Source organism: Plectropomus leopardus, chromosome 10 (assembly GCF_026936395.1).
Source record: "Plectropomus leopardus strain MGB_pleo_1.0 chromosome 10, ASM2693639v1, whole genome shotgun sequence".
Classification (NCBI taxonomy): domain Eukaryota; kingdom Metazoa; phylum Chordata; class Actinopteri; order Perciformes; family Serranidae; genus Plectropomus; species Plectropomus leopardus.
In genome coordinates, this window is record NC_142185.1 from 11,599,146 (window position 1) to 11,611,885 (window position 12,740).

At 38.1% G+C, this 12,740-nt stretch overlaps 1 protein-coding gene across 3 annotated transcripts in view; it reads left to right on the top strand.

Annotated features, from left to right (window-relative positions):
- Nucleotides 1-12,740, top strand: part of LOC121949095 (low-density lipoprotein receptor-related protein 1B) — a 312,361-nt gene that overhangs the window by 81,590 nt on the left and 218,031 nt on the right. The gene's annotated exons all lie outside the window — the stretch shown is intronic.

Genomic DNA, 12,740 nt, shown 5'->3' on the forward strand with positions numbered 1-12,740 from the left:
ATTGCTCACTAATGCAAAACTGAATTGTGCCATAGCGCCTCATTTGTAAGCAAGTGTCCCTTTTCTAAAGATTCATGTTAACATGCATTCAGTGATGTTCCTCCTTAAAAGGTGTCCTTTTTAGTTTAAAATACTCCCCCTCTCCCTATAGGCTTAAAATCTGTTAGAAGGCTGTAGTTTCCTCTTTCACATAGAACACGCCTGTGGTCATTTTGGAGACATGAAGTTCACTCACATCTTGTTCGCAGCTGCCTTGGAAGCAGCCTACAAACGAAGGAGTGTGTTTAAGTATACTGTGGTGAAGGTGGGTGTTGAAACATATTCGGTATCCAGCTGCAAGAAGAGTTTAAAACGTTTCCACAAACATTTCATTAGTTATGGTTTCCTATTTCATTTTCATTCACATTTCTTTAATGCCTTAATTACATATTACCCCCCCCCCCCCCAAAAAAAAAAACATCTTAATGCAAATAATAAACTAGTAGCTTTATGCTACTACTAGATAATATTTTAACCTATTTACCTGTAGTTTTGGGTCTAAAAATATATGGAATTTTATTATATTATTATATTTCAATGTAAATTACCTCAATGGAGTTTTTCTTAGACACTGAGACAAAAATCTTAACTTCAGTAGGACTTACATGTTCTAAACTTTCCAGTTTTATTTCTATTTATATCCGTAAGTATAAGATTTTTTTCATATATTATTCACACCGTGATTAATTAAATATTTTATTTCTAGAAACATGGTGAAAATTGAGTCTTTTGTGGCTGTTGTCAGCATTTTATGATATATGAAGTGATTAAAAGAGAAATCTAAAATTGTAAAAGCCTTTTGCATCTAATATGTCAACCAAATAAAGCTAGAATTTTGAACCTGCCTTCATACAATGTTCAGTTTTGATCTGGCAATGTATACAAATAGTGCGTACTGAATAAGATAATGCCTCATTTAAATTCAAACAAAGCATTTCAGAAAACATTTAATACAAAAAAATTATTGTCTAAATGTTAGCAATCAATGTGGGAAGTTTTACCATGAAATCTATTAGAAGTTTTAGAAGTTTTACCCTATCTAACTGTAATTCGAGTGTCTATTGATTGTAATAGAGAACCATGACATGTAGGTTTTGCTTTATTCTTTTTGTCTAGTGTATAACACAACACATACAGGCTGTTATATTATCTAGTAGGGATCTATATAGTCTACAGGGCACAGGGTTTTTTGACACTAAATGTGATATTTTACAAGGTGATTGACAAGTCACTAATTTGTGTCATCACTTGGTGGAGTATGATGATTGAGGTGCTTGTTCTCTTGCCACTATGATGCATTTTTCAGCAAAATGGGCTGTGCCTCCTGTCCAGTACACTGAAATGATCTAATTTAAAATATAACGTCAAACAGTGATGGACGCCATAACATTTGATATAACACCATGCTGACACTTGGACTCGTACTTGAATAAAACACTCCACAGCTCCACAAACACAGCAGCTGAAACTGACATGCCAGTTACCTAGGACTTACACTGTATGTGTTCTTATCCCAAACTTGTTTGAAAACTTCATATCCTAATTGTGATTGTGGAAAATAAAATATAAATGACTTAGCATACTGATTGTGTTTTAGATTTACCAACTAAAGGAATCAAGAGCTAGGTTATTGTAGTTATAGATATGAAATGTACTTTACTTAAAATTTTTGTAGACGCTTCAGTTGAGATCTCTAGATATTCAAATGTGTAAAAACTAAAAAGTGTCTGCAAGGTATTTGACACTGTGTTTTCTTGAATATAGAAGTCATTTTTTTACATAGATTACCTGCAAATTCCTTTTTTCATTTGCTTTCAATTTTGGTACAAAATGCATGAAGCCATGGTGTTCTGTACTGCACTTTGGAGGGATGAGTTATTTATCCAGCAAGACTCTATTTGGCTACTGCTTACCTCCAAGGGCAGGACAGCACAAAAAAAAGCTCATCATTTCAGAATCACGCAGAAGACAGCCAGTCGTGTTGAAAATGGGGTTTTATTGGCTGTGCTGTATTATTCAGCGAACAAGTGGAAGTGATGTATTATGCTGTGAAGGATCTGCTTGGCAGATCCGACTGCAGTCATGTAAACCTTCATTCGCCCTTCACATCAGAGCAGACTGTGGCATGCATGCTCTCGGGTATTGTTATTTACACACTTCTGGGACATAGATTTCCTTTAATGGATAAACAGAGCAGTAATTTCACGTTATTATGAGCTGGATTAGCCTTTGTAAATCATGATGAGGCTGTCACACAGGCTGTCACAGCCAAAAGAAGGCAGCAACACCAAATTATTAACATTCACTCCAGGTTCCTCATCAGTGTGAGTTATTCAGTGTAATTAGGACTTTATAGTTTTGGCAGTGACATCTGTGCATAAATTGACCATGGTGCACAATAATTATTAATGCCCCGTGCAGGAGGTCATATATCAAGTAGGCTACTTGTGGTAGTGTGGGAGTGCTCAGTGCTTATATCAGAACTATATAATGACAGTCGCTAGCTGTTGACATGATCATAGCTGCTCGCGTGCTCTCTGATGTATGGATGCAATAGAGTGGTGGCTTGTTGAGGGAGTGCATATTGAGACAACACAACCTTGTGGCCCCAGATGCGAGTCAGGAGGTTTAGAAAAGAGACGGAGTGATGGGTAGTCTTTCATCAAGACTGCGAACATACATATTGTGCCAAGTCCTGTTGCATCTTTTCCCATGGATGCTTTGTTGATGAAGTGAGTTGCTGCAGGTTATACTCACTGTTACGTATATCAGTCCACCTTGAATATCTTGTGCTTTGTGCTTCTCTTATTGAATGCCCACATTTTTTTCTCTTGTGATTCCACAGGCGTCGCCTCCTGTGGGCCAGATTGTTTTCCCATAAAAGACTGTCTAGGTGTGTTTAGGAGAGCAAGTGCTTTGTTTGAAAGGAGCACTTTATTGATTTTACACATGGACTTGAGGAGTTCTACACAGCCTGTGAAAACAGTTGTATGTCTTTTGTGTTTCTGGAGAGTCTTCCCAAAGTTTAAGGATGAGATCTGCTTGGGCATAAGCTTGTCTAACAAATTGGAGGTAGAAGTGAGCATATATAAGGGAGGGGGGTAGAGGTCTTCACAGGTTCAAAATGATGGACCCAAACACTTATGGACCCTGAGAATTAATTCAGAGGTCTTCTGACTAGACCTAATCAGTTTTAAAAATATATTTGGTCAAAGCATTTTACGAACCTACCAGGTGCATGTCAGATCTCGGGCCTGCTTAATGGACCTGACAAACTAGGTAATTGATAATGCTACTAAAAATTCTTCTGCTAAAAAGCTGTATCAGGTCTGACACAACATGCTGTTCTTAACCATCTTACTGCACATACTGTTAATGTTTCAGATGTCTATTTTATTTTACTCTATTATTACTTATAACAATATTCAGTCACTTGAGTCCCTTTTTCAAACCCTTGAATTGCTGACAATAGGCTAAGCAAAACATTACCAAAAAATAATAGTAGATTTTCTGTGTAAAAGACAGTTGCAGATTTGTTTTCCAACCTGAAAAACAAGGTAGAGCTGTGACATGAGTTTGGCACATGTGCTGTATAAACATTACAATTTGGTTCCTGCTCTGTTCCATTTGCCTTGGAAACTGAAAGTTGGAACTGGTAATACCACACTGGATTAACACTGGTAATAACAGCACACCACACAGAATTGCTAATAAACAGTATATCACTTCAGCTTTCATTATTGTTTGTGCACAGAACAGCTGTCTTGGATTTTGTTGTCTGAAATGCTGAGGTTCCTCCGACTTTCTGATTTCAAAATCCAACTTTGGGGGGGTTCCAGCAAGAATTTCCAACTAGGGATTCAGAAATTCTGACTACCCAGTGCAAACAGAACCTATTATTACAGTAATAATAGATATATTTGTGCTCCTCTCAAAGCCAGGCTCTTAAGGTTTCTTTTAGCAAAACAAGTTTTGAAAATGCATGTGTTTGAAAGTACTGAGCATATGATTAAATACATGAGACTGGAATAGTACCGCTCAAGTTGTTTGATAGTTTAGAAACATATGTGTCATTTTCAGTTTTACTGTATGTAGAATTGGGTTCAAAGGGGTCCTGATGGCAGTTCCTAGCAAATTTTTGATATACTCTCTGATTGGTTTCTGTCACCTTTGATCTGCCACTCTCCCTTTGTAAAACACATTTTAAATATAATAGATATAATATAACCTCTTCACGGTAGCTGTGGGCCAAGTCATATAATCTCCAGAAGGCAATTAATTATCACTTCGATTAATATTGGCTCCATTTTATTTACAATGCCTGCAGAAAGAAGACCTTGCATATTCATCTAAGGAATTTGGCACAGCTTATTATCATGGATTATGTATTGATAGAAAAGGGAATTAGATCAGCTTTGCCCTGCAAACAGAAGACGAGATTGGAATGTATTCTGCCTTCTTGAATGATAGCAAGGGCTGCAGTAACCTGTGAAAAAAAGATCCTTTATATGGGATGATGCGCAGTGAGCGAAGCCATAGAGGAATAAAATAGAAGCAGAAGAAATTGATGGTGTAAAGCCATCAGTACCTTGATTTCTCTGTGAATATTTTGGGCATTATATAGAAGAATTTATTATCTTAAGAAAAAGGCAAGGTATTACATTACACTTCCGTCCAGAAATATAAAACTGTTGGTGCCACTGATGGCCTCTCTCCTGCTGGCTCTGGCTCGGTCAGGGAGATGTAATCACTGCATCTTCAGGGCTTGTGGGGAGGAAGGGAAGGGAAGGGAAAGTGGCCTTGGATTTCAATACCTAGAGACCAAAAGGAGGCACCGGTTTATCCGCTCCGCCGCAGGCCTCACGGGACTGGACAGCTGACGACAGTTATTCAGGGAGCTAGAAAAACAGCATGCCTTCAGGAATGTCTAAAGAAAACCCAGCAAAATAGCAATTCTCCACCTGTGTCCAGTTCAAGCAAACGCTTTCTGCGCAATATAGGGTCAAATCTATGTTGTGTTATAGGGCCAAATATCATCTTGTGTGGTGACAGTTAAAGTGGAAAGATTGAGAATTCGCCTAGAGTAGGGTAATCACATTCTTAGTTTGTGCATCATACTTGCAAGGACGTCTAAATGTCAAGGCTGTCTGGGGACATACTGATCTGCTGTTTGCTGTGCATTTGAGATAAAGTGGGACAGCCATAATTCATGATCTGTAAATATCTTTTCCGGTGTAATATTATGAAAACTGTTAGTGTTAATGGCTGTCAACTTGCAGCTCTGTCCATGTATTGATGCTACACACTTGCAAACACTGCCTTAGAACTTAAATCCTTCATGAATCCTTCAGGAGAGGATTTCATGGACTTTTGGCTCGTCTCAGTAGTGCTGCCATGTGGAGCTTTGTGAATCTGGTGGATGTGGAGACCAGTGAATCCTTTGATTGAATTGTCACTCCCAGAGGAAAAGACAATAAAAGGGGTCAGTGGCTGACTTCAAAAGCGTGGTCACAGACGCTGTGTTTCATGGCTGTAGCTTGACTTGACCCAATCAACACTGATGTTGATCTCAGTGTCCTCGAGGCACTGGGGATGAGAAATGTTGAAAGAAAGATCTCTCTGGGGTTCTTGCACTCATTCCCCTTCATCGACAGGGGAGGGCCTGTCTCCCCATGCCTTCCTCCTAAGTCCCCAGATTCTCTATACTGAGCTCATCAGTATCCTACAACGAGCTTGAAAACCAGCAGCTCAATGACCCATTACAAAAGTGCAGTGTGTTTATGTCTGGGTGGTGCCACTTATATTTCACAATATATGTTAGTTAGGCTAGAACACTTCTACTTAACCTACTTTATCTTGACACTTGTTTTATACATCAAATGTTTTTTAGAGTTCCTAAATTTCAAGGTGATAGAAAATACTTGATTTCCACTCTACAGAGTGTTTTAACATCTTTGAAGGGAAAGTTCACCCATAAATCAAAAATACATATTTTTTCTGTGATTTGTAGTGCTATTTTATCAATTTAAATTGTTTTGGTGCAAGTGCTTGAGAAATTGTCCACAGAGATGTTTGGCTTCTCTCAAATATAGTGAAACTAGGTGGCCCTGAGCTTGTGGTGCTTTGAGCAATCTATCAATCGTCCACACTTGACAAATCACACCAAAATAACCAACACTAATATATAGTGCTACAGATAAGAGGAAAAATATGCATTCTTGATTTTGGGGTAAACTGTCCATTTCATTGTTTCGTTTTCCTGCGCCCCAGACTCTGTAAACTACCTTGCTGAATGTGTCAATAGTTTGCTTAAATTTTGGCCATAACAGCTTTATAAAAAGTTGTTAAGCTAAAATTAACACTGCATCTTTAAAAGTGTATATTAAAATGTTTTTTTTTTTTACAGTTTCTGCTTCTGTTAGGGTCCCATAGCTAATGTGATAACGAAATTATTGTGCCCTGATGTACTACATAAAAAAGGAATAAGTCAATAAAATAAAGTATAACATAATACTTTATAAGTATAATAAGTAATAGAGTAAATAAAGTAAATGACATAAACACATTAACACACAAACACACATAATGACAAGGCTAACTGTCAGCATCACATGGCTAATGTTACCTAATGCTTATTAAGTCAAACAGTTTTAATGTCCATGAGAGTGTGTTGAGACCTGTAAAAGCTCTGTGTTGAATGTTAGCGGCTACTGCTGTATTAGCTCTTGCTAACAATGCAGACATTGAAGTGATGATTCACTGAGGAAAGCAGCTCTAGAGACAGCAGCAGCAGAAAATTTGCTGATCAGGTGGGGAGCTGGTATGGTCTGGGATTAGACCCCTGCTGCAAAAAGGTTTAAATGCAGGTTTCATTTCACTGGTTTTGGACCAAACCTTAATGGTACTGAGTAACAATACCCAGCACTAGTGTAAGACATATACATTTACTACTAATGCAGGGAGCAGTATGCCATGCCAAGGCAGGAAGTTGGTGTGTGGAGGTTGGGGTGGTTGATGGTCATGTACAGCATCATACAATAATGCAGGAGACCTTTCCCTATCCTTTACTAAACCATTGTTACTGTGTACAGTCATGGTAAAAAATAAGAATTCTAAAAAAAAAATCATATTAGGTATTCCTGAATTTTCTATTTCATGTGTGTTTATAGGGTTGGTAGCTTTATGTTTGTCCGTATGTTTTGGCTCGGCATGTAGTGTGATCCTTTGACAATCACAGCCAGACTCCTCTTACCACACTCAACCAGAAAACTTAATTCTGATTGTGAAGTATGTTTTTTTTTTTTTTTTAATTTTAAACTCACATTGCTGTTTTAAATATTTGGAAGTAGCTGACAAAGCCCCTCTCGAAGCTCTGCTTTAGGAGTACAGAGAATGTATTTGATCTGTATGTCTGTGATGAAGCTGCAGTAACTGTAGTCAATGTATTTCAGGCTGCCTATCAACATCCTGCAGGGTATTTTATCTGGCAAGTCCCATATTGAAATAAATGTATCACAAATGTGTTGGCTTCCCGTGAGAATTGGCGCCAGTAGGATGGAGGTTTAGGGGGTAATGTAGCGTAGCACCTTGTTATTGAGCTGAAGGACGGGGCCTTTTGCATTATGTAACGTTTATTTTCCCTCCACTCCGTCTCTCCCTCCCTGCTGACTCATAACCCTTCTGTTGATTCATCAAAAAAAAAAAAAAAACCTAAAACATGCCATCATTAGAAATGCAGCATGTTTACTGTCAAGCATCACCTCTGCATAGTTTGAGAATTATTCACTGAAAGTGTAAGACTCTTTGAACGTCTATGAGACTATTAAATCTGCATGATTCTGCCTTCACATCGTCATCTCTGTTAAGATGGTCTGTTATAGTTATTAAAAGCTCACAAGTTATTTTGTCATCACGCTGTCTCTACAACATTTAACATGACTAGTGCAACAGAAGTTAATTGGATACTGTGTTTGGCTCCTCAGCCCTGCGTCTTGACATCTGAGTCAAGATCAAATGCACCACATTTTACTTTTCTATCAAGGTATTTAACCTCCTGCAAATGCATCTTGTTTGTAGGCATCGTAGTCAGCTGTTTTTTGCAATAGGAGGCTTTGAAATGAGCCTTTTAATTTACTGTTTCTCTCCCTCTTCCTCTCTACATTTGGAACAGAACTTATGTACACTTCCTCAGGCTTGTGCCATCTGTTTAACCAGTAGTTTCAGTAGGCGGGGAACAGACACAACAAATATTGTGTGTGCTTGTATGTCTGTGTGCTTGGAAACATTCATTCCCATGAAGCCACTGCGCGCTTTTATGTCTCTATGATTAAGACCGTCTCCTCTATCAAAATGTGATAGTTTTATTTAAAAGGCAAGTCATCATCTCTGCCCTCAGCATAACATTTGCTCATATTCATCCCTCTGCTTGCTGCATTGCCCCTGTTTCTGCAGTTTAACACATTCCCGTGCGTTTGAGCATTCATCTTAGGCGAAACCATTAGTGTGAGAATGAATTTTGTTGCCTGGTGACAATCGTGCACACGCGCCGTGTCTCATCCGTGTCAGAAGTGATGCACTGGGAGGAGCACATCGCGGCTTTGTCTTTGCTCTCACAGCCCCCATGTCAACAGTTAAACCACACTGACACATTTCCCCTTTTGTATTCCCTCCTAGTATGAGCATTGTAAAGGACAGCGTCCCCAGCTTGTCACCTGAAAAACCAAAGGAAAAAAAAGAAGCATATTTTAAAACTTGACATGCTAGCTGTCATGGACCCAGTGTGGCATTAAACTACAGAAGTCGACATTATCTCCCTACTGCTGCAGCAGAGAACAAAGCATCGCAGCGATATGAGCATTAACTCCAAGCAAACACAGTGACACATACTTACCATGACACCCAATGAGAATAATAGCCTGCACCATCGCTGTGATGAGTGCTGTTCATCTCACAGTTACACAGTAGCCAGGACTTGACTCTCAATGAGCATGAATCACTGACATTGGCTTTTTATTTATTTATTAATAATAAATAATGGGTACTCTAATAGATAGTGAAATGCCTTCTCTTATAGCCACTCTATAAACATGGTCATAGTCCAATGATTATTTCAAGGGAGCTGGGTTAGTGCCAGAGGATATTTAGAGAAAAATGCATGCCCTCCTACTTGCTGTGTGTACGGTATTATACTCTAACCATGGTCCTCATTAAAGATGCCTTCAAGCCAAAAAAAGAGACTTATTTACTGGCCTAAAATCAATTGATTTACACTATGGGCCTGCACACCAGTTTGAGCCCTGGAACACATTACATAGTGGGGTATATAAACAAAAGGAAAGGTCAATGATTTTCAATGAAATTATTATAATTTAATGGAGGAATCCAAGACCACGAGATATATGAGCTTCTCCATTTTATTTGAAAGACATAGGGTTGGGTTATAGTGTCATCATCCTATAAAATTCATGCCACAATTTGAAATGCTCCTCCTTCTGCTTTGATCAGAGAAATCTTGATTGTAGTAACAACAAAACAATTAGTTCAAGTAGTGGGGTAGAAAAACTGTTTGACAAACATAAATGCAGTCTGTTTACCACTGTCTCTGTTAACCCCTATTGAAAGTACTTCACTGTATTACTGTATCACATGTGCTTTAAACAAATTGTCATTTGTTATTTTAGGTAGAAATTGCCTGTTGTTGCGCTGCACACTGATACCGTCATACTGGTATACCATATACTCTGGTGAAATTCCAGAAAGGTATAAAGGGATGACATATTTTTGTCGGCCAACCCGCAAGTTAACATCACACTGGTTCCCTCATCAAAAACCGAATGGGATTTTTGATTATCACCAAAAATGAGCTTTGTGACAAACACAAGTTTATGATACTTACACGTTTTTGACAGCATGATGATCTTCTCATCTTCACAGATGAGCAAGAGTTTTGTATGTTATGAAGTGTAAATGAAATCGCCTGAAGTAAAAAACTATTGTTAGGCTACAATGAACCACATCATGGTTGCAAAACTTAACGTCACCACCCCAAATCGGCGAATTTCTGATTTGATTTAGCGCACTTCATTTTCTACAAAATTCTCTCCTGTTAGCGTGGCCTGATCCAGCTAATGATCATGGCTATGTCAATTGCCAGTCTCACTAGTAGTTTCTGTGTCCGGTGTGATGACATCTTATGTCCAAGACAAACACTGTAGTCCAATTTAGCCACTTGTTAGCAACTGCCTTTGTAAAACCTTAAAGTTTAAAATTGGGTTTATACAGACATATTTTATGTTGCAGAACAAAACATCTAAATATCTTTAGTCTGTGTAAACCACAGATGCTATTTAAGGTTTTTTTTTTTTAATAATTTTATTTAGGTTTTTAGATATATACAAAATACAAAAACAACACACAATAAAAAGAAAAGAGAATGAGACACAGAGTCCCTACCCCCAACCCGAACAAAAGGCCAGTATGTACAGAATATAATACATCATACATCATATATTGTACATGCATACTTAGATAGACAGTGCAGGTATTACCCAATGCTAATGCCACAAAAAATCCAGCAAAGGCAGGTAGCCACAGGAAACCAGATTCAACCGCCAGGACCAACAACAAATAAGCAGAAACACACTTAATGTCCTTTAAATTTAGACAGTTAAAGCACGTAACATGGACCATTAATAGTACTCCAGCCACAAAAATGTAGCGATCATTAAGTAGGTGTACAACTTAGGCGCCCTGTTGCCTGATGTGATCCACGAAGGGCCCCAAAATCTTTACAAATTTCGAATTAGAGTTAGACAAAGAATATCTTATCTCCTCTAGATGTAGGCAGGAAATCATATCATTGAGCCATCTTTTATGCTATTTAAGGTTTTTTACTGAAACTCATTCAAAGAATGCATAGGCTTTGAGACGAGGGAACCAGAAGTGCAAGACTGCTAAGGGACTTCCGCGTTGTAGGACCCATTACATCATCACTCTATTCACAGTAATAATAAATTGATCCACACACATCATAAAAGAGTGTGTTTACAAGTGCCAGGGGAGGATTTGCCAGACCTCCAAACAGATGTCTGAGCTAAGTCCTATATATCCTAAAATCCTAGAAATGCCCCTTTGTACACCTGACCTTTGCAGGACTGCTACGACTGGCCCCTGGCCTCCTATCATTTTACAAAAGTATCCCTGTCATAGGGTATAAAGTTTGGAGTAGTCTCATAGACAATGAATGGAAGCCTGATTTTGTGGACCCACAGAATGATTTTCTTTTTTTTTTTTAATACCCAACTGGACTTTATTTTCCTGAAGAGTCTCAGTTCTGAAACAGAAAATGAACCCATATACTCAGAGCATTTCTCTGGGTGCTCTCAGTGTCATCTAGAACATCTTTCATCATTCATTGACAATTGAGCAACTCCACTCTTTATACCCTATGACATCGCAGATTTGAGTTTTCGCACTCTGTAGCTTGTTATATATAAATATATATATCAACATCTAAATATTTATGGACTGCGTGAGACCATAGGAATAACATATAAACTTTCAAAATGGGCGTAGTTACCCTTTAATTACTTGGTTAAGGTTTGGTTAGAGACCATATTACCAATCTTTGGTATAAGGGGTCGCCCATAGTAACGTAGCAACAAAGGGTTATCTTCCAATTATGCAGGTCCATGTCCATTGTCTGTATGCAGGCTTTCTGCATCAAACAACAGAGAAACAAAGTTAGCAGCTAATTAGTGGAGCATTAAGCAATATAAAGCCAGATATTTCCTTCAGGAGTTGGTAGAGACAAAGGAAGAGCTAGACAGAGAGTGAATCTTAGACAAATTTACTGGCAAATGTATGCTAGCCAGTTATCCATAACAATTTTATAAAATGATGATATGTCAATATTTTGTTTAAAACTTTTTCATCTGTTTTGGAGCTGCTTATGGGGTATAAAAGAGTGGTTAGAAGAAATACTGACAGTCGGCTAGGGATGTAATGTGGACATCAATCTCTTGTGTTAAAGTCAAATGCCTCATTGATTGTAAAACTCATTATAGTCATGTGTAAACAAAAAGAAGTCTTCTGGAAGTTTGCTTTTTTATGTCAAATGCAGTCTTAGGGTTAGCTAAAGATAATAAGGCCTCAGCAGTCAGAGGTAATCAAATCAAGCAGAGTTCAAGTTGGGGTCTGCACACTACTGTATGTGCATTTGGGAACATTTGTTATACAATATATTTTAAGGAGCCAACAGTTTAAAGCCCCAGATCAGATGTGTGGATTTGATGATGAAAAATAATGCGGTTCACTCAGTTCACATAACCCTATACGTCACAATCCAATTGTCAATGTCATTAATTCAGATGACATTAAGACAATTGTGTATTTATTTCTTTGATGAAAGAATGCCAGCATTAAAAACAACACTGTATATTATTCTCCTAATGAGATCATTCTTCTCTGTGAATATTGGTTTTAGCCTCGCTGACTACAATATACTGTATGTATTATTCATTTGAAGCCGGCCCCAGAACAATTAGATTGGAACATTTGCATAATGGTTGGTCACAAAAGTATCTCTATTGACTAATTATGTCGTTGTTTACCAAATACTGATAAACTGGCTTTTTGCTGGGTGTTTTTGCGTGTGGTGTTTCTGAAGTGCAGCTTTACTCCATTGTTCCTCTCTGCAGACT